Source organism: Molothrus aeneus, chromosome 3 (assembly GCF_037042795.1).
Source record: "Molothrus aeneus isolate 106 chromosome 3, BPBGC_Maene_1.0, whole genome shotgun sequence".
Lineage (NCBI taxonomy): Eukaryota > Metazoa > Chordata > Aves > Passeriformes > Icteridae > Molothrus > Molothrus aeneus.
In genome coordinates this window covers 99,037,897-99,057,965 of record NC_089648.1, presented here as the reverse complement: position 1 = coordinate 99,057,965, position 20,069 = coordinate 99,037,897, and the positions used below count along the sequence as shown (strand labels likewise).

The 20,069-nt window shown below is 36.7% G+C and overlaps 1 protein-coding gene across 6 annotated transcripts in view; it reads right to left on the bottom strand.

The window, feature by feature from the left end:
* KHDRBS2 (KH RNA binding domain containing, signal transduction associated 2) overlaps positions 1-20,069 on the bottom strand; it is a 336,355-nt gene that overhangs the window by 5,379 nt on the left and 310,907 nt on the right. Inside the window, exons 11-13 of one of the 6 annotated variants that reach the window (XR_010783412.1) lie at positions 14,557-14,762; positions 11,410-11,471; positions 8,394-8,498 (exon numbers count right to left, since the gene is read on the bottom strand). The exons of 1 other annotated variant lie outside the window; for it this stretch is intronic. The gene's annotated coding sequence lies outside the window, so the exon portion shown is untranslated. Of the gene's footprint in view, positions 1-8,393; positions 8,499-11,034; positions 11,360-11,409; positions 11,472-14,556; positions 14,763-20,069 lie in introns of those variants that run through there. 4 more of the 6 variants (XR_010783411.1, XR_010783414.1, XR_010783415.1 and 1 more) reach the window with 4 other exon arrangements.

Here is a 20,069-nt window from a genome sequence, read left to right as displayed (position 1 = left end):
CTGTGCTCTCATATTTAGCACAGCATCAATTTAGAGACAAATCTTACCACCTATACACCTATGATGAGACCCACGGAGGTGAACAGGATTTCTCACTGTAGTAAGATATGACTTCTCTTTATATTTTACTTTCTTTGTCTGTCTGACATTGCAACTTGCTTACAGGTATCAATTCCTGGAGTTGCACACAATTAATCAGAGTACTGGGAGAGAAAGGAGTATCTCAGAAACTGCAACAGGCAATTTGTAAAGGCTAAAGATTTAATGACATCTTTTATAGCTTATGGCAAGTCCAACTTTTGTGGGTTTAGTAAAAAGCTTAAATGAGTTCTCATGTTTATTTTTCACAGTTATTACATTTATCACTCTTAACTAGATATGGATCATTCAAATCTTCTAAATTATATGCCTAAATATATATATATATATATATATATATTTTTTTTTTTTTTTTTGTTGCATTGCCCTTTTCTCTCCTTTTGCCCTTGACAAAATCTGTCATGCTGTCCCTTTTTCCAGTTCTCACAGAGAACCAGTTTTGCCAACCAATATCCATGTGATGGAAATACCTGCCCTTTTGTTGAAAGGACAGATACATGCAGGATTCTACAGAGGTATCTGTATCTCTGAAGCATATATACTGTATTCTTTAAGTGAATTATTTGCCACTGTTATATTATGCTTTCCTCATTCTTCCAGCTGAATCCACAGATACTGGGATGAGCTGAATGATTTTCAACAGTTCACAAATATTTACAAAATAAGTGGTTTTTACTCAAAATTATATTTATGGAAATGCTAAACATAATACAATATTAAAGAAAATATTTCTGGGGCATAGGGCATGTAGAAATTCTAAGAAAGAGATCTGGAGCACAAGAACAGCAGATGCATACAAAACACAGGGAACATAGATTACATTTTTGTATTTAATTCAGGATAATTTTTTCAGTGTTGTCATTATATGATGCATTAGAAGAGCCTGCAAAAGGCTCACAGTCCTTGCACCCTCTTCTGAGGTTCACTGAAGAGATAATTCTTCCTGATTTCATAGACAAACTCAGAGTGAGTACCCAAATATTCAAAATATTTTCCATTCACCTACCAATTAAACAACCAGTCATTACAAAAAATCTTGCTCGCTGACTATGTCAATATTGTCACATCTTAAATATCTCTTTGAACGAGGGTCAATTGGAAGAAGTTAAAAAGCTGGATGAGATTATGATAAAAAGCAATAGGAATAATTGGAAAACCATAATAAAGTGCTAATATTCCACCAATTGGTATTCATATAAAGATTGATGCTGAATATACTTCAATTAGAATAAAAGATTATGACTCAAAGTGAGATTTCAAAATAGGAAGTGCATAAATATATAAGTAGGATAGAACTGAAAAGACAAGAAATCGCAGAGATTATGTTAAAATGGGCCACCAATATGCAACGTGCATTTTGACATAATGCAGTAAGATGTACTTCAGAACTCTGGATACAAATTTTTTATTCCTTGATTTTAAATTCATTGGATTCATAGAAAGTATCTAGAAGCCATTGTGTCCATCCCTAAAAGAGACATCTTTGATGTGTAAGTGATGCCCAAGAAACAATAAACAGTTGTATGGGAAGGGTAATTACAATATTATATTGATTTGTAGCCCAATAGTCTGTTTTAATCAGCACCTAAAATTCTTGAAAAATTCTAGTGGCTAAATTGTCAGTGCTCCCTGTAGATGAAAATTTTATTATTAATTTAATTTAGAAACAAGTAAAAGCAGAAAAGCTCAGAGAAAACCAACATTTTTTAAAAAATGCCAAATGAGCTTGAACAAATCACTATGCCTAACTCCTAGTAAGCACTGAACTGAAGTGCTTATAATACATTTCATAAATATGTGTTTATGGGCAATGAGAACAAGCATAATTCTGGTGAAAACATCACTCCATAACCCCTCAATAAGAGTGAACATGGCAAACCTCACTTTGGTCTTCTACAGGAACCCTGATGTTGAATTCTGTTCTGTACATTTAACACAAAAAATTCTAGACCAATGTGACATCTTATTAAAAAAAAAACAACAAAATAACAAGTTGTAAATTCTTCCCCTTTGAGACAAAAATGAGACATCAGTTTTCTGAGACTGGGGATGAAGTTCCTCTGTTGGCAGTTACCTCTCCTGGGTAACCTATCTCTATTTTTGTAATCTTAGCTTAGATTTGGCACTGGCTATCCAACAGGCCATCTCTTTCTGGGTCCACAGCACAGTCTGAGAGAGGTCCTCTGTTTATCAGTGTAACTGCTTATTTCACAAAGCCCCCATGCTCAAGTGGAAGATGATTATTAAGCATGGTGCCAACACATGCAGCCTTTATCTGTGCTCCATTTACTGAGAGATGAGGGTGCTTCATGCTGATCATTTTAGTTTTTAACCCATAGAAGAATATGATTCCAACCTGTGTTATTTCTTATTTATATAAACACAGATAATTTGTTGCCTGTTTCAATACTATGGAAAATGATGCATGCATTGCCAGTCTTTTCTTGACTATTGCTTAAAAGGAAACAAATAAGCCCAAATCTGGGTTCACTTTTAAAGCATTAACTTCATTTAAGTCTGCTGTTGAAGCTACAGAGAGTGCAGAATCTGTTGCCCTGACAAGGGAACTTCCTGTGCTAACAACCAGCTTTCTGCTCATGTCTGGGCTCAGGAGTTTTCAGGAGCTGCTCCAAGTCATCCCTTTAAATCTGCATTGTCACCTGATTTTGAAGCACCTTGTACTGCTTGAGTCTTCATGGGTAATTTCTATGCAAGCACAGTTATGTAAGCACAATATCCTTGTTCCTTGCCTAAATTTCAGTTATCCCTGCTAGGCAGCCTCCAAGGCAGACAGCTTTTTATTTTTCAGAGGAAAAAAGTATTCCATCTTGCTTTGTGTCTCCAAATTCCATCTTGAGATTCCAGCCTTTCTAACTTTCTTCGTGCATTTATCTAGTGACTAATTAAGAGGATCCATTTGCTTGTACTGAGGAATTTCTGCCCTAACTGAAGTGTTTGAACTTGTAATTATCTTTAGAAAGTCTTTACTATACCATCTATGTTCAAAAAGGTTTTATATCTTAAAATGACAAGTTCAGAAGCACATTAGAGGAGATATTCAGAGCATACAAATATAACTGTGGAGATGAGTATTAAATATTACTTTACAGAAGATTAAAGTGCATGGATTGAACTTCCATGTTGGATTAGGATTGTAACCAAAATTTACTGGCTCTGTCTTCTTAAATTTCTTCATATCCCATGAAGACTGGCATTTTTAGGTTGCAGAAACCTCTGAACCTGTATCAACTCCACAGAGGTATGATTAGCAAAGGTAGGTAACAGAAAGCACAGGAAACTGCAGCTGTGTGGGAGGCATTTCCAAAGAGTCTCTGAAAGACAAAAGTGAATTTACTGTTTCAGCAGTGGGAAATCTGCTCCTAAAAGAGGCCTTGAAGAAGAAGTCCATTTCTGTAGCATTGGAGTCCCTGGGTGGGCAAGGATAGGTAGGATTCAAATCTACACAGGCACCCTCAGCCAAATGGCATTTAGCCCTAAATGCAGATGTCTCACTGGCCAGACAGCTGGATGGGGCTAAGACCTCAACAAATCACGTGTGCAATTGGAGGTCCTATAAAGGAGCTGCAGGAATTAACTCAAGGCTGTTTGTCACAGGAACTTGGGAGTGTGTGTCATCTCTGCCTCTGACCCAGACCCCCCATCATGTTACATATTTCTTTAAAGGAAAATTAAATATCCACTGTGCAATATGGAAGACTTTGGATCTGCAGGTGTTAAGTCATTGCTCAATTTTAGACATTTTTGCACAGGGAAGTTCAAACAAGACATTTTTATTTTGGTCAGGAGATTTCCTGTGCATTATCTCTGCATTATCAAAGAGATAGAAGAGAAGCAAGAAAGCTGACAACACTAATTGGATTGATAAATGTTAGGGAACCCACAAAACCATGATGGGGGAGAGAAGTCTCTTTCAGTAGACTGGAAATTAAAAGGGAAAAACTAATAAAAATACCAAACTTTGTCTGTGATCAGAAAAGCCTGCACTTCTCATACAGGACATTCAAAAAACTACTTTGGTCCTACATTCAAAAAACTGCTTTGGTCCTACTTTCTCAAATAGCAGGAGAAGTAGAATCATGGTATTACTTACTGGGATGAATGAAGTGGTGTCATTTTATCCAAAAGCTTGGATCATTCTGTTTAATTGGCATCCCATTCAATTTATTAAATTCAAAGAAGGTTTACAGAGAATATATGGAAACATCTGACCTTTCTCTTATCAGAGTGGCTTACAAAGAAGTCAAATGCATTCTGTGGAGACTGCTGTGTTGAATTTTTGGCCCTGCCAACTCAGCACAGCTATCACAGCTCTCAGAGGATAATCTGGAAATGCACAGTGACTTCAACCCTGTATATTTGTTTCGCTTGAACACAGTGGACAAGAACTCTCTATGGACACTCTCCATGCTTAGTCTGCCATCCCAAGAGCTCCTGAGGAAAGAACTGATATTCTGCAATAATTTGCTGCTGCAGCATCTTACTCTGCTTCAGTTGTGTTGGTCATTCCTATAGCTTGTGCTCTCTCAGAATACTTATGGAGGGTGCAGCATATACCAGTTTCTCCACAACTGTGTTCAAGTTAAGAAAAATATGTAAAAAAAAATTGTTCTTCCCCCCACCCCCCTTATTTCACATATTGACTCTAAGGGAAAAATTATTCTTTTGGGTAATTTGTAGAAAAGTACAGATAGGTGAATGGAGTACTAACAGACTTGCCAACTTATTCCAAAAAAAGGATGCACCTAAACAATATCTGGGCAAATATTCAAAGAAACATAGTAATAATAATGATAATAATAATAAAACAACAGCAACAATAACAGGAGGGGACAATGGAGGAAGACCATGAAGGGTAGAAGGGCAAAGTACAAGGGGTAAAAATTTTATGGCCTGCAGAAACATCAACAGAAGTGATAAGACAAAAATGAAAATGTAGCTACTTGATCTTCAGGCTGAGGTTACAGGATGACAATTAGAAAACCCTGTTTTCAATTTAAGAGGATTTGTTTGATTGTAAGTCACCAGAGACAAAAATGTGGTGCTCGATGCCTTTTAAAATGAAATAAAATTTCAAGGAGAGCTGGATTTGAAATGCAACATTTATTTCTACCTTATAAGGCAGTATTAAAAGAAGTTCCCTTCATATCTTCCTCAATAGCTTTTATATTAGCAAATGCTCATATACTCAAGTGAAAAATTACTGTCATAGAAAAAGGGAAGGAGTTCTTTTAATTTGCTTTGCTCTTTTGAATGTCCAGTGACCTGCAAAACATGGATAAAACCCATTGGTTTATTCACTCGCTAGAAGGTTTTAGAAATATCACTTTTACAGGAATGGTAACTGCTAGAATTGTGAAATTTGGTGATTACTTCAGATGTTAAGAATAAACATTGGTGCCACTGATGTGCCTTATGTATGCTAAGAATAGGTACAAAAGTTATTGGACTGCATAATATTCATTTCTAACCTGGAGAAGACAGGATCTTATTTTATGGAAATAACAGAATGAATGGAAATCAGTTAATAGGATTAAACCCACTGTAGAGAGATGTGAAGCATAAAGCCATAGTTAATGACTCGTGATCTCTCTCCCTCTGCCCCGTCAATGCAGTCTCTCTATTCCTCCTTGGTCCATGCAACTCATGTATATTCCTCTCATCTAGCAGTTCATTACCTTGTTTGAGTACTTAGTCTTTTCCTTAAAAACTCAGATGATGGGAAGATTGCTTTTTTTAAACAGCAATGAAATGTACTATACATGTGTGAATCAAATGAAAAATAATAATTCTGAAATGGTAGCTCTATTGACTAAAAAAGTTTATGTAAATCCAATTTTCACATCTTTGTTCCAAGCACTCCAAAAGAAGACATGATGCTGAAACCAGGGTATTATTTTGGCATGCTTACTCCTTCACCTGATTGTCTCTGATCTCTTAATATCTGCATTGTGGTTCAATATCACAAAGAAAAATACGTATTGTTCTTTCCTCAGCTGAGCCACTTGTGGAGTATTTCAGAGTATCTAGATGTGGCACTTGGTGCCATGGTTTAGTTGAGGTGTTTGGGCATGGGTTGGACTCAATGCTCTTGAAGGTCTCTTCCAGCCTAGTGATTCTGTGATTTAGATTGAGACAATACTTCATTATACAAACATAAATCTCTGTGACTTAACTCTTATTTCAAGTGACAACAGAAACTGTTTAAATGTTTCTCATACTAAAAAGATCTCAAATTCCATATTTCCATTATGAGATTCATACCAAACTCTTCCTGAATAAGTAACATATGCACTGTTATTGAATAAAAAGAATTGCATATCTAAATAGAAGGAACTGAAGTATTGTTTTAAAGACAATTGAATCTTAAGTACTGCTTTAAAGATTGTACCACTTTTTAAAATCATACTGTAGCTTATGCAAAATACTGCAATATATTTAAATTCTAAGATTAGAATTAGCATTTCTTTTGGTGATGAAACTCCAGAAAATACACTGATAGATATTTTGATATTAAGTTTTTCTTAGAGATCCTTAGATTTATAAAATATATAAAATTTATAAAATTTATAAAAACCTGGAGGAAAGCAAAACACAGAAGTCAATTCAACCTGTGCTCAAAACCAGTGACTGAAGTTTGCATGCATAGTTAGGAGAGCTCTATGGAGTTAATCTACTAACACTGTGCTAAATCTTGGCTTTTCTCAAACTGGAACAAATTTTTAGACTATTCAAATTACTATCACTCTCTTGGCAATAGTGGAATAAAGTTCTGATTTTAAACCCAGAAGAATTTGCTGCAATAGTATTGCTGTGGATGAAATATCACACTATTTTGTCAATATCCTCTCAGCATAATATTATTTGGTGTGATTGCAAAGTAACTATTAAAAATTACATCAAAGACTTGATGGTATCTTTAAAAAGCAGAGTTATTTTTCTGGCAATCCTCTTGCTTGCTTTGCTATTGTCCAAAAGACACAATTTGAGCTGGCAGTGTACCCTTGTGGCCCAGAAGGCCGATGCTGTCCTGGGGTACATCAGGAAGAGCATTGCCCCTCTACTCAGCCCTGGTGAGGCACATCTGGAGTGCTGTGTCCAGTTCTGGGCTCCTCAGTACAGAAGAGACATGGAGCTCCTGGAGTGGGTCCAGTGGAGGGGAGCAAAGACGATTAAGGGATTGGAGCATCTCTCTTACAAGGAAAGGCTGAGGGAGCTGGGCTGGTTGAGCCTTGAGAAGAGCTGACTGAGAGGGGAACTCATCAGTGTCTATCAGTATCTGAAGGGAGGGTGTCAAGAGGATGTTTCCAGGCTGTGCTCAGTGGCGCTGAGCAATACAAGACACAATGGGCAGAAACGGATGCACAGAAATTCCACCGGAATATGAGGAAAAACTTCTTTAATCTTTTAAATCTTTAAAATTTTTGCAGTGACTGAGCACTGGAACAGATTGTCCAGAAAAGTTGTGGAGTGTCCCTCACCGGAGATTAAAGAATCGTCTGGACACAAGCCTGTGCAATGTGGTCTAGGATGGGAGAGAAGGGAAGTGGATCAGATGACTCATTGTGGTCTCTGTGATTCTGTGAAATTTCTTCCCTCTAAAACCTGGGCATGTGGCTAAATCAAAGAACATCACGTTTGCTGGAAAGGAAGATGTCAGTACCCTAATCCTTCTGTGAGAGAAGCTGGGATTTGCACTTCAGGAAACTTTCAACTCTACAGAAATGGAGGTCCATGACAAGGGTCTGGCATACAGTGAAAGTCTTCCAGTCACTCATATCCCACTCATTGTCTGGAGATGATTTCTAAAGAAACTGCATTCAGTTTGCCTTGAAGTTTAAGAACAGTCAGAGAGAAGGGGGAATGAGCAAAGCCACGCTCTGCCCAGATTAATGGTTGTCAGTATGCTCATGGACCTGTCAAATGTAACTTTGCAAAGTCTTCTAAGAGCAGGAAGTGGATTTGATATCAAAGGCTACATACAGGCAGCAGCTCTTAACTCATGGCTTATGTAAGTGCATATATATAAGAACAGAAGCCTCTACTTAAACCAGCCAGTCAACAACTCTCTTTCTGAGCTGTAGTGTGTCTCCAGAGATCCTTATTCAATTATTAATGCATCTGCTGCTAATTTCATCATGCAGAGTGTGAATTTGTCTTTCCACGATGAGCTCTAAGGGAAGTTTGTAAGAAATATAGAACTTGTCAGCACGTAAGAGTCAACACATTACTGCTGTGCTGCAGCCATTTATAACAAAACTAAAATGAGCACTCACTTGTTTGGCATTAATTTAATGTCCCACTTAGCTCCTATCAGACGTAAATAGCTGCTTCATCCATTTAAGCATTTCTGTTCGTGCACATAATGAAGTACTCTGTACCTGTCAAGTAAGCAGAATTCATAACTGAAATAAGAAATGGATGAGAAAATTCAATGTTCTAATATTAAGCCTCTAAAGGGGTAGCATCAGACTTTTTTTATGGCTTCTGTGAGATTCACCTTTTATTCCATCGTTCAGACACCAGAGATGTGACACACTAGCATGCCAGAAATGTTTCTGAAAGGGATGCCTGTTCAACTTATGGCACAATCAACAAAAGCTGTAATTGTTGAACACATGCTATTACAAAATAAAATAGTTAACAAACCTGTCGGTATTTAAATATTTTTATGTTATCTATTTTAGAAAAACAAAATTTAATTTTAAACAGCACTCTAGCTGTGATCATATTCTCTAGAGGAAATTTTTATGAGAATGAAGAGAGGTAATGACTACTATTAGTCACTGTCATTAGCATAAAACATTAGAAATGACAATATTTATAACAAGCTATGACATGACAGTTAAAATATGACTTTCTATCCTTTGTGTATGCTTTGACTACAGCTGGTTGCTATTTTCTAAAGTTAAACTGATAGAAGTTTGGTAATGGTATATTTAATAGCATGTTCATCATCAGATCTAATTGTTTTCCACCACAGGGTATGAAGTTTTATGTCCTCTATCAACCCAAAACAAACAGCCCTACTGCTTAATGGCTCTTCAATTAATGTTTATGGTGCTACTTTTATAACCTAAGTTACAAGAAAAAATTATCCAACAAAATCCTTCCAAGAAGCCATTTAAGAAGCTTATGGGGACTTCAAACAATACCAAAAATTACTAAAACATGTATGAGATCCCAAAGCTGAGGATGTGAAATAGAAAACACTAGAAAGACATTGGAAAATAGAAATAGAAGACACTGAAAAATTCTTCTAGCACAATTGCCATTGGAGAGGAGAACAGACCTTCATGTTGGGGAATTTGGTTGAGAGACTTCAGGTTGGCCACCTTGCAATTGATGTTGAAACAGAGAAGACCTGGTCACCCCAAGTCATGCACAGCTCAGACTCTGTTGCTCAGATTGCAAACTTATTCCCCTGAGAGTGATTTGCCCTCAGTAACCTAGTTGCTAACCTCCTACCCATAATTCTTTTCCCTATTTAGCAGAGCTCATGCTGATTAAAATGAAAGAACAGTTCAAAGACAGGTTTCTTTTTAACTGCCTTGGTGCATATTAATTTTTGTCTCTCCCTTTTGTACTAAGCCTCTAGAAAGCAATGTAAAACTACTGTAAATACATTTTCACTGGAGAGCTGCCATTGTTCTAAATTAGGAAAGCAAATGATTTCTGACTTGGAGTGTTAATTGTGCATGGCAGTAAATAGATTAATTTTAAGTTTCCCATGATAGTTCAGACACCCTGACTTCTAGCTTTTAATGATGCATTATGAGCCTTTATTTCTCTGACATCCAGGCAATTAATCACTGACACTCCTCAGTCCCCCAGAGTAGCTGGACACCATTAGACAAGAAAGAATCAGACCTGAGGGGGGTCAACATTTCTTTTCAGGAATTACTTGTTTTTTCACACCATAAACTCTGCTTGGCATTCACTGCAGCAAATATATTTTAATAGAACTGCTGTTATTCTGCCTCTCCTCCCAGTCTCCCCGGAGTTTTTTGTAGCTCAACATGATGTTCAAAAACAGGCAAAAAATGCTCTGTGAAGTTTAAAGGCTGTCAAGCCTTCTTGGCAAATTCCCTCCAAGAGCACAGCTGAGAAATGACAAACCTATCACCTGACTGGCTGGTGTTTAAAGCTGACTGCTTTTGATTAGGAAGCAATGAACCTTCCCTTCTGGAGTTCATTCTGTGTTTTATAAGCACCTATTCACTGAAAATTATGCAGTTGAACTGATTTGAATTTGATTAGCGTAATGCTTCAGTTTTATTATTTGTAGTAAATACAAGGCATCTCTTACAGTTTTTTACATTTAGGAGAATGTCAGGATAGTTAAAGACTTATTTTTACTTCCCATGGATTATTGCTTGGCATTTAAATCCAAGAATAATATATGCCTGTATTGCAGTTACTCACTTGTGCATTGCTCAGTATGTACTCACACTCTACTTCTCGGTGCTCCAGTGGGAAGAACAGGATGAAGGCAGGACTGCCTATTCAAGGACAAAGTACTGTGTCCCCAGCAGGTGAGTTGAGCTAGAAGTAACTGTGAAATGCAGCAGCTGATGTCTTTAATGGCAAACTCCTGTATTAAATTCTCTGCTGCAGACTCTGATATTTCAACAGGCAGCAGTGAGGAGGAGCAGAGCTGCTACCAGAGGGGCCGGCACGGAGCACTGAATCGCTCCTTCAGTGTCAGCCAGATTCAGGAGCTGCAATGTGAATGCTCTGGGAAGCTTGATACCCTTTTATCTTCTGACAGCCTTTCAATTATATGTCCCTTCATATTATTACATAACTTCCAATGATCTGCACTGTGGACCTCAGTAATAAAAACCCATTTCATGCCAGAAGAACACAACTTCTTTGGTAAGTCAGTTTAGCCCTAGACAGTGGGAGCAGTGCATTTGACCAGAAACAAATGCTGAGTGGAGTCAGATGGTCAGGTCAATAAAAGCTAAAAATAATATTTGACTTTGAGAGAAAAGAGAGTTCAGGACACAGCCTAAAGGCTAGATTCAGCCCTAGCTAAACATTTATCTCTGTATCAATGTTATAAGGAGAGATTAGACATCCAAACTTAGATGCTGCAGAGGAGTTACAGATGTACCTACAGAACTCACCAGTAAGGACTGGGGGTAACTGAGAGCTTTCCTTATTGCTGGTATGCTCCATAGTGTCTTATGTCTATTAGCTTCAGGCTGAGTATTCTCCAACATTTAATTCTTCCTATCTTGAGAAAAAATGCACATACTTACATAATTTACCTCCTCATTTACTTACTTGTTTTGTAGACCATCATTATAGTGCATGACTACAGCAACATAACCCAGCCATTAGGGATGCTTTTAGAAAAATAAAGGAGGTTCATTTCAGCTGTAATTCCAGCTAACAGGGAAACATTTGTGTGATATATGCATTTTCAGTACTTCCTGAGCTTTCATTACTACTAGCTTCCTGTCTCAAAAATCTGTAACATTTTAATTTCAACAGTGTCTGTATAAAGATGCAAGACAAGAAGTACAAAAAAGCTGGTTTGGGTCAGGACATATTTGCATCTTTTATGCCAGTCATGACTTGAGGTTTTTGAGAACCTGAACCTGAGACTAGTGAAAGCTGCAGGCTGTCAGTACTTCTAAAAACAAAAGTGCACAAATATGGAGAGAAGTGTCTAATCTCTCTTTTAAAAATGTTCAGCGTTATCAACAGAAGTGCTTTCTCCTAAGTAAATCCTATTTCTTTACTAAACAACCAATTTAAAAACAAAGCCTTCAGAGGAAAGAATCAGCAAAAATTACAGAAGTACAGAAAATTCACTTCTGGGAAATTCCATGGGCCAATTTCCACAGGTGAATGAGGTGCATGAGAAGCTCAATGTGAAGCCTTGAATGGTCTGCTCACAGCAGAGCTCTTGTGCATTGGGCTGGGCTTCTCTACACCCACTTTTCAACTTCTTGCTTGACAACAGAGCATTGGGCACAGAACAGGCCCACCTCAAACTCCAAGGCAAGGACTAGCATATGCCTCATGCCTTGTTCTTCTCAGCTCTGCACAATTTAATTAATGATATGACATGGCATACACAATCTGTAGCTTTTAATGAAAGCAACACCCACAACTGAAATTGAAAACTTTGCTCCTTAAATGTTTTGAATTTTGCCCAATCTCAATTACCTGAAAGACAGCTACATAGTCTACACAAGGCATTTAAGAACATTTTCTAAACAGTAGAGGGCATTTCATCTCATTTGGGTTTTTTGACACATAACTGAAAAGTGTTAAATAGTCCTTTGGACCTGAACTGAGTAACTGAGAATAGAAATATGTGTACATATATATATGTGTATATATATATATATGTGTGTGTGTATATATATATGTATATATATATATATATGCGTATATATACACACACATATATATGCAGCTGGAAAACAAAAAAAACCCAGAAAATGCAAGGAAGTAATGGAATTAGATGAATCTTGGTATTTTGCTACAAATTTCTATCTTTTTTCCCCCCTTTAGGAGGGGGAAAAAAATCAGACTTCCCCTTTCTTCCTCTATAGACTTTTGTTAATCTTCTAGAAATATTAAGTAGAGCCTTCCAGCCTTCTGAAATATTTTATCACTTATTAAAAACTGGAGTTACTACTGCAGTTAAAGGAATTACCACTCTCAAGTTTCCAAGAATACTAGGTCATTTGCCTTAGGCAGTCATGATCACCTACTTCCAAGTCCCCCTTGTAAACCATTTTAGGAAATGTGGTATAATGGTTAGGAGTTTGGGCTGTAAGTAAAGGTATTTTGGTTCTGATCAACAATATTCTGTGATCTAGTGCAGTTTCCTCCTTCTTCTTCCATTTGCTATATGCAAAGCAAAAATAATAATAAATAAAAAATATTTCTAAAAGCCTTAGATTACTATTTATAGTGTTAACACACTTAAATATAATCTAAGTAAACCCTTAAGAAAGCTGCATATTTTCACCTATTTCTTTATCTCACTCACAGCCTACATAAAACTGGAGTGTGAATACTGTCACCTAGGCTTTATTTCCAGCTCTAGCCAGGAGTCAGAATCTTGAAAAATCCACAGAGTTTTTTCTCCAGTCTAGAGCAGTGTTAGGCTTGAGTAGCTTCTGGCCACATTCTTTTAGCTCTTTCTCTATATAGAAAAAAAATCCATGTCTAAACCAGGGCATAGTTTAAATTTTTATCACCATTTGCAATACTGGAACACAAAATTAGTGTGGGCAGAAAAGTGCCACCCCTTTTTTAAGACACGGTGACAGGGAGTGGGGTCCCATATGAGGACTTCATGCTGTTCCTCAGGAAATACTTCAGGTCCATTTCTGGTGTGCAGCCAGGAGAAACAAGGGCAGGACTGTGCTTGCACCAGGGTGTAGGAAATGAAGCTGAGTCCAGCTACAGCAGGACTCCACATTGGCTACTGATGCTGATTCTGTGAGCTGAGACCTTCTGGGTGCACTGGCTACCAACAGCAAGTGACAATGGTCCTTTGTTTCACGTGCTCTTTGCTGAGGAAACAAGTTCATTTCTAATAACTAAATGCAATAATTATACTTGTACTTTTTAATAATTATAATTGTACTTTTCTATGACATTTGGATGTATATAAGCTTATTACAGAAAAATACAACTCAGTATTTAGCTTGAAGGATTTAGGAAATGTTAGATTTATAATTTCCAATATAATTACATTATGTTCTTCAGCATATACAAGAGAACACAGCCTTTAACTACAGGACCCCTTACTACCCTTTTCTCCAAGGGAACTAACTCATTCTGGATATAAGATTGAATTAAGTACTTGTATCTGTCCTAAACTCTAATGGTAAGACCCTTTTTTTTTCCTTTCTCATCCAAATGATTGCTGCTGTAGTTTTATTTACTTTCTAACAGATTTTCATTGTGCATAGTTTGTAGCAACAATGGTACAGTAACTGAACAATATAAACCTTAATAAGTGAATTCACAGTAGCTCAAAGAAGATACCAATATTTTCAGAGATGAACAAGTGGAGAACAGAGCAAAAAAAACCCCAGGATCTGCAAAATTTGGTTTTCACATACTGTCTCAAAGGATTGACTTATGCCAAGGGGAGACAATTTCTTCAAGTATTTTTGATGTTCAACACACTGCAAAAATACAGTTTCTTTATTATTGTGTTGCTTCTGTGAGAAGATGATTAACTGTTGTATTTCTTTATGACAGAAAAAGTGTAAGAATTTACATACATAATCAAACTGTCCTGTCTCAAAGTAACAAGCATCTCTGCATAAGCTCTTTTACAATGGCAAACAAAATATGAACTAGTTTAAAATAATTCTATTTTTTGCAGACTGATGTGACCTAATTATCTCACATTTTACATAAACTAAAACCATATAGAAAAATACTAGAGCTCACCTTATAGACTGGAAGATCACTCTAAGTCTGAGTGGTGGCATATCCTAGAGAGGGTGGTAATGGTAGGTCCAGAACTCAGGGCTGTGGAGAGTTCCAACCTGAGGCTGTCCTTCAGAAGCAAGTGATTTATTGCAAATGATGTTGAGCACTCTCAATTCCCTGAACACCATTTAAAAGGTACAGTACTTCCCTAAGGCTCCAAAAATCTGAAAATCAAGATAAAGTTGGGTAGACATATTCAATAAAGAACATAAAATTAGTTGTCACATTAATATTTTTGCTTAAATGACCTAAGTAGCTTCACATAGCATCTCTGTGACACAGGGTTATAGTTCTGATGACAGAAGACTCTTGGAAGACATTACCTTCCAAATTCTGCATGCTATGAGATAATGCAGTTACAAAACAGAATGGAATTTGCTATGCAGCTTTAACACATTCCTGTTCTCTGCAAAGCACATGTAGAATGGGACTGCCTGACCTGCTTAGGGTCTCTAAAATGCTGAGTGTGAACAACAGAGCAAAAAAGAGGCAAAGGAATAAACTAAACACTGGTATTTACTTCTTGGTTTGGTTTTGGGGTTTTTTTTTCATCGTTTTTTAGATACCTCATCTAAATTCTTAATTTTTATACTGCTACAGATATATCAGGTGCTCCCTCAATACCTTTTCTGTACCAGCAATCACCTACTTGAGATGAAGGCTCATAGTCCATGCACAGTAGTATGAGTGTGCTTTTGGCAATGTAATATAAAAAGGAGGTTTGTGGGGGTGAATTTTATGAACATCAACACTCATTATGCAGATATTAAAAGCAGAGTAATTATATCCTTCCAGAGTAAATTAATTCTGAGTGCTGGTATGGATGAGAATGGGAACTTGTAAAAGGAAGTTCAGTTGCAGTTGTGTTTTATTTCCTGATAATATTAACAAAATCAGGCCCATGAAAGACTAATTAAAATAAGTTCTTATTAGAATAAATGAATTGTGAGACAATTTAAAGATTTAGGTTGAAGAGGGAGGAATGTTTAAAACACATTAGTTTCTCTCTTCAGCCAGCCAACATCCAGAGAGTGTTTTAGAGCATCTGGCTTAAGTACTCTGAATTATTTTCTGTAAGCAAAGATAACTCCTACCATTTGTGGGTACTCTAGGTACCTGTAGCAGCAAAAGTGGTTATTTGAAGCTAGGTAATGAATGTGCTCTGTATTTCCCCAAGTGATTCACCAAGGTAATTTCACATAGAAGGAAAAAATTCTGATCAGTGGAGTAGGGGAATATAAACATCTTCTTACAGCTTCTACCAAGTTTACTGAGTTGGCAAACAACAACTTTGTGGATGTCTCATGGTATTTCCAAAACAAACAGATTTTCATGAAATCAGAAAATTATTTTTGGGTCACTCAGGGGAATTCCTTATATCCCAAGGAAGTTTATGATACAGGAAACCTCAATTTGTGAATTGTGTAGACCTTTCCATAAACTTGGAAACATTTTTCTTTGATGAAAACTATTAGGTGGATATAAACATCAGGCTTGAAAAATGAATAGTTCAAGTAAGCCAAGCACTGTGAAGTTAATTAGCTATCAGTTACAGGTCAGTGAAATCCAAATTCAGGTCTTGTCATGTATAGATTTGATGTAGTCAGTGTCTGAGTCAAACTTTGTTAGGTTGTTTTTTGGGTTTTTTTTGTTTCAACCATTGAGTTTAAAATGGCTGAGTTATTTTTTTTTTATTCTGCTTGATTTCATTCTTAATTAAGGTCACTGAAAGAATAGCTTTTCTATATTTCTTTTATCCTTATTATTTAGTGTGTTTTTTCCTTTATTAAATTTCTGAACTCTATTCAAAACTTTAATTTTTCTTGACAAAATTATGACTTTCACAGTTGGCTTTCTGCGTCCTATGTGGTAATAGTACCTCATAAATGTAACTAATTGTTTATTATGTTCCTGAGTTAAAATAAAACATTCAACACTGTTACATTGCCAAGGCTTGCACTTAACTTTAACCAGCATTTTACACAGTCAGGCATAGCTGATGATGACACCTGTAACTGGTGAAAATCAGATCCAAAAAGGCTTTGTACGATCTCAAGACAACAAAACCCACAACATTAGCAGGCTTTTACTTTGAGCAATTTGTCTACCCTCACACAAAACTGCTGATAGAGATGCTGCAACATAATATAATCCATTCCTCTGTTTTAGCCAAACTCAGCTGTTTGCCATTAAACACCCTCCAAATCACTGGGAATGTCTGCCAGTGGTTCTGTGGCTAAGAGCCTATTTGGGCACACAACCCTTTTACATTTCCACAGACATCCACTTGTATATTAGGCAAGACTGCAATTAAAGATATGAGCACTGGGAAAATAAATCTGAGATAGGACCATTCTGGTGTTGCCTAATTTACTAATACAGACAGAGCTTTTGCTTGTTCTGCATATTTCTCCTGACTTCTTCACCATGCACCCCAATCATCTTTTTCTGGGTCTGACAGAAAAAAAAATTATTATTTTTTTGAACTGTTCAGCATTTTGACCAAAATCCTCAGGTTGAGCACATACGCATCTTGGAAAATTTACAATCTTGAAAATTCATCATCTTGAAGAGGACACCAGATGTATTTACAGGACATCTTAATGGTAGATAATATGGCCAGCCCTGCCAAAAGTATATTTACAAGAAAAATGGAGGCATGGCAAATTATACTTTACAGCTTGTTCAGAACTCTATCTGTGAGAGCTATGAATGAGTATGATTCACTGAAGTAAGTCCAGATGAAGAATCTGGTATAAAGTGTTATTATACCAAAAAACTATTTGCTTTCTAGATCCTTAAATATAGTCTTATTTTTGGTTGACTCTGTATTACAAAATCAGGTGCCTTATTTCCATTATTTTAGCTAAGCAGACTCCAAAGTAGAAAAACCCAAAAGAACTACTCTGAATCTAAAATTATCCCAAAATTGGTATAAAATAAAACTTATGTTATTTCTAAAACTGTCATCACTATAAACTTTAAAAATATGTAGGTTTTTAGGGTCCAGTCCAATGTGCTCAGCGCTATGGGGAGGACATTGGGCATTACCAGGTGTCTCAAGCCCTTATCAGTGTTTTGAGATGTCCTTCTTGCTCATCAAAGACAAACAGCATGAGAAACTTACCATGGCAACAGGTGACACAGCTATAGAGAAATAGGGCTTATAAAGGAATTTGATGAAGATAATAATAACAGGCTTCTTCAGTGTAAATCTGGTACATGTAGGGTTCCTATACACACACATTCTGCTGTGGCTTCATCCAATTGCCTGGTAAAGTCCAGCAGGCACCAAGTGATGACAGCATAACTGCACTGTGGACAAGGGAGTTCAGTTCTCAAAACAAATCCCAGCTCAGAATGTATCCCGTGCTTCATTTCCTGATGCAGCTTAACCTCACCTGCTGCTCTGCCAATTGCACTTTATTGCATCACTTTGACCTGCTGACAGACCTTAGCCAAATCATGCAGCTTCACTGTTTTTCTAATTCTCCATTATAAGGTAGAGATTGAAATAAATACCTGCTGATTTTAGTAAGTATTTTGAGCTCAGTGCAACAATTTTCTTTTAAGCTCTGTAGGTGCTATTTCAGCATTTCAGGACTATGCAGCATTATTGGGATGCCCATAGCTCTTTCAAATAAGCACCAGGTTCCCTGAAGCACGTATCCCACATGCCTCCACAGTCTAATGGGCAACCCACTTTTGCCTCAGATCTGCAATCAAGTTCAGTGATACAAAAAGTATTGTGCTTCCTTCAGAAATTTGATAGTTGTCATGAAAATAAAGTGGTGACTACCATGAACAGATGAACTTGATTGCCAAGTTGAGATTTGAGTGAGCACCAGTGCCAAGCAAGTACCTTCAACTAAATATTTTTCCTGCATGTGGGAAAATTGGTTAGGATGACATGAAAAGTAAAAATCTTGATATGGTACTGTATCTAAAGTACTCTTCCTGGATCAAAGTTGTTTCACACTGGTGCTAAGCAGGACCTGGGCTGGAATGATGCAATCCAGTCCTTGACAGCTAAGAGTTGTGTTTGAATTTAATTAAATTAAAAAACTGAATACAGATCACATTCTGAATTGCATCTTCCCTTTTCAGTCCTTGATGTCAGCAAGGATTTTTAGTATATGAAACCTGAGTAACATCTGCAGGATTAAGTTCTCCATCAGAAAGCTACTTTGCTTAACAGGAATTCAATGGAATACAATATTCCTGTCAGTTGTTTGTATCTTTACATCATGACTTCTAAACCAGATATTAAAAAGATATTAAATACTCAAAATACCATACAGAATAATAAAAAGAACCCTATCAGTTTTAAATACTCAGAGAATGCCACACTAAATTCCTGTACTATTAGCAAATAGCAGCATTTCATTTGACTGACAGTGTCCTTGATTATCTTTTCAGCTAAAATAGGTATATGAAACATTATGTTCTTCTGGGAAGAAGAGAAAAAAAAATGAAAAAATAAATAAAAAAGAAAGAAGCTGCATTGGCAAGACCTTTTCACACCTTTTCACTGAAATTTGCCACTGGTTGTACAGGATTGTTATAAGGTTCAGGAAGATATATAATGAATTATTAGCTGAGCAATGAATGTGGAGTTAAAAGTGAATACAGTAAATCATGATACAAAATATCTGCACAGGTTGTTCTGTGTACTGTGCAGAAGTAAAGAAAGCAGGCCCACCCAGAATTCTGAGTCACAGATGAGCAGCTCAGCAGTTTGCACCTCTGACCTGGTGGTGGTAACTCAGTGTGAAGGTCTTGTAGGGCAAGGGCATGTGACAGAGGTATCCACTGCTGTCCTGTGAGTGAGCCACCCCTATGAGCTAATGCATCCAGCACGGCAACAACAGAGCCAAACAAGATAGAGGCAGCTATTCCCACACTGTATAATAATATTGTACAACAAGAAACTATACCTCCATTAAATCAACAAAGTATAGAAGCCACAGAAATAAACAAGAAACATTGGTTTCATAATTTATTCTACTCTTATCAGGGTACTGAGGCATTTCTATTTTCCTTATACATCCAAATGTTGTGAAAAGATATTAGAAAGTTCTGTTTGTTTCCACATAGCAGCTTGAAAAGTTCTTAGGGCACATGCAGGATTAGATGATCAACTGCACATCTTTTTCTTTCATATTTATCTTTTTAATACATGAATGATGACTTATACCATTACAGCATGGATGTGATCTTCTTCTAACAAACCTTCCTTCTGATTTACATATTTGAAATATGTCTGCAATTGCACCTTCAACAAATCTTGCTATTCTCTGGTAAAGCATACTAAGTTTCAAAATTAACTCAATTATTCTAGGAAAGGAGGCGTTTATGTCTTTCAAGAACTACCCAACACAAGCTTTTAAAAAGATTTATATAAGAAAAAAAACCTTTGAAACAGTGACATGTTTTTAGTAGAAGTTTAAAAAACTGTATTTCTTATGCTT